This window comes from Musca domestica, unplaced genomic scaffold (genome assembly GCF_030504385.1).
Source record: "Musca domestica strain aabys unplaced genomic scaffold, Musca_domestica.polishedcontigs.V.1.1 9, whole genome shotgun sequence".
In the NCBI taxonomy this organism is placed as follows: domain Eukaryota; kingdom Metazoa; phylum Arthropoda; class Insecta; order Diptera; family Muscidae; genus Musca; species Musca domestica.
In genome coordinates, this window is record NW_026712435.1 from 12,112,429 (window position 1) to 12,115,589 (window position 3,161).

The window sequence follows — 3,161 nt, forward strand, 5'->3', positions numbered from 1 at the left end:
AATGGTACTAAATTTGGTATTGTGTGAAAGGATAGGGCCAGCCCGATCCTCAAATTTGTTATTGGTATCTGGAGTTAAGATATGGAGGTGGTTTTGCAAATGCAAATTATAACTGTAGGAAAAGCACTAAATGTTACTAAATTGGGTATTCAACAAAGGGACGGAAATAAAATTCTGAAATTTGATATTACTGATTAGATTACTGATAGTATTTGTTCTTGAGACCTGGCGGTTGTAAATGCCTTCTCTCGCCTTATGCAAGAAATGATCCGATGGGGACCACTATTAGCAGTACCTTATGTCAGATGTGTAGGAGCAAGCAGCGGTATTTATAATACTTTTAGGTTTATGATGTTACGCAAAAGTCGACGCACTTCAGAAAACACAAATTGAAAAATAATAATAATATCCAAACACACATAAAAAAAAAACAATTTGACATTTATACAATTCTATCATACAATTTCTATTAACAGATATCGATATTTGAAGGAGTATGAATAAATCGACCGATTGTTTTTTCTGGGATCAAAATTTATATCCCTCCCCATCTGAACGTGCAACGAACCTGAGAAACCGAAATGAAAATTTGAGCAAAATTAAATCCGGATGGGTCTTTCCAACAATTTTCTGCAATGAAATGTGATATTTGCCAAATAGTGACATAATTTATATGTCGATATCCTGTGACTCCAAATGCTAAGCTACACCCAATTCCGATGATTCTGCTGAATACATGGTAAACAAGATTGTTCTAACAGATTTCTCTGAAGAAATTCTTTCCCATTCTGAAAACAATATGTACAATCTGAGTAAGTTTGATTCAAATATTGATTTTTAAAAAGGAAATACACACCTAACTGAGAAAACAAAATGGTTAACTACACTCTAACTTAGGACCATGGCATGGTAAACAAAACCAAATTAGAGACGATTTGACAATTTCTCCACTATTAAACAAACGTTGTTTTTTTAAAAACAACAATAAAGGGATTAAGCCTGACAATTTTGCAACTACAAAATACTATGGTATATCGAACAAACAAGCCAAACACTGTTCTATTAATAGACAAGGCACGGTCGACGAAGGGGTTTTTGTTGTAACAGACAAAGCCAACTTACATGGTTATGCTACTTCGTTCAGGTTGAACGAAAGCATAACAAGTGGAGAAAGATGTAAATGTTTATAAGTGTTGTTGTAATATTTAGAAGATTTTCCAAAAGAATTTAAGTTTTATTTAATTCTTTGGTTCCTCTTCTTTGAGCTTACAATCTCGTCACTTTGGGTAAAAAATGTTTTTTGTCATAGAAGTTATTTTCAAAATAACTTCTGGGGAGAATACCCCCGACAGAAAACAAGGGAACAAATGAGGATTGGTAGCTCTTTCCGAAACCTAGGTATTCCCTGCCTTACCCCCTGGTAAACATTTGAATACCCTCTACCGTTTGGAACGAATTTGGCAATACTCAAAAACAATAACATCCCTTAAAAATTCTGTTAAAATCTTAAAACTACCGAATGTAGCTATTATATTACGATCTATACTACGACATGGACCTGCATAGGTAACTTTTGTCATAAGCCATTATATTATTCAAATGCGAAACCTAAAAAAAAAATCGGTGAATAACGTAGCTAAAATCATCAAAATACCGAATATCGCGAGATATTCGAACACGTTGACCACTACGAACACGTTGCCCGGCACAGACAATTTTCTGTCTTAGGCTGTAGTATCCATTACGAACTTCAAATACTAAATTTGAAACAATTCCGGTGAATAATGCCGCTAAAATCATCAAAATACCGAATATCGGGAGGTACCGTTATATGGGGGCTATACGAAGACTTGGACCAGCACAGACAATTTTCTGGCTTAGGCTGTAGTATTCATTACGAAGTTCAAATGCCAAATTTGAAACAATTCCAGTGAATAATGTCGCTAAAATCAACAAAGTACCGAATATCGGGAGGTACCGCTATATGGGGGCTATACCAAAACGTGGACCTACATGGCCCATTTTCAATACCAAAAGTCCTGCAGACATAATATACATTTGAGTAAAATGTTATCAATCTACTTCAATTCGTTCGGAAGCCATAGTGATTTGCATAGACGGACAGACATCGCTAAATCGAGATAGAATTTTAAGCTGATCAAGAATATATATACTTTGTGAGGTCTAAAATGTATATTTCGAGGTGTTACAAACGGAATGACAAACTTAATATACCCTCCATACTGTGGTGGGGAGTATAGAAAACAGAAAAACACTAATTCCCATCTGTTCAAGCTAATAATATGCAGTCATTAATTTGTAAACGTTCTGTTTGTAAAAATCAAAATTATTTACAGTTGGTTGAGGAAAAGAAAACAGATAGTTCGCCACACTTACCACAAAGATATTTTTCATGCCGAATAAAATAAACAACTTCATGGCAAGCAGTTGAAGTTTTGTTTGTTGGCACATGCCGCTGAATTTGTGCATGTACATTAGACTGTCCTAAATAATAAATTTTTAAAATGTTTTATAAGTAACATGTCTGGTACTTTTTGTTTTAACAGTGTTTTTTTATGATTTCATTATGGCTCTCATTTTCTAAAACACCTATAATCGCTACATACATGGAATCTGAATCAAAATCTTATCTATTTTCAAAAATTTCACTTTGTTACACTTTAATGCCAAAACGTGAACTGGCAAACATTGTAGATCGGTGGAACATTTAAACATTAAAAAAACTAAAGTTCCTATGCAAAACGTTTTTTTTTTTTTTTTGTTTTGGTATTTAAAATATTTTGAGGCACCCTAATGTGCATACTATCTGCATTACTGCACTATTAGTGCATTCTATAAGATAAACTGCAGCGCAAAGATTCCCCCATAATAGACCGCATAAAACTGCCGTTGCTGATTGTTTATAAAATGCCGATGTGATCATTAAACTTTTCCCCGGGAGTAATAAACAATTGCTGTAAAAATTATACGTTTCTGGTATACCTTTTATTCTACTCTATAACAGAGATGCCTAGCTGGCCGGCCGGCTGATCGCTTGTAAACAAATGATAGAATGAATAAAAAGTTTGTTTTCTTATTTCAGTCTTGGCATCAAATTAAACCACGCATTTTGTTGTATCCACATAGAAATGTTTTAATAA

General features: G+C 34.1%; 1 long non-coding RNA gene across 1 annotated transcript; it reads right to left on the reverse strand.

Annotated features, from left to right (window-relative positions):
• Positions 1–423: 423 nt before the first annotated feature.
• Positions 424–977, reverse strand: LOC109611962 (uncharacterized). The gene is made up of 2 exons (XR_002194213.2): positions 857–977; positions 424–788 (listed from the first exon to the last, which is right to left on the reverse strand). It is a non-coding gene; the product is annotated as an uncharacterized LOC109611962 (long non-coding RNA).
• Between the last annotated feature and the right edge of the window lie 2,184 nt (positions 978–3,161).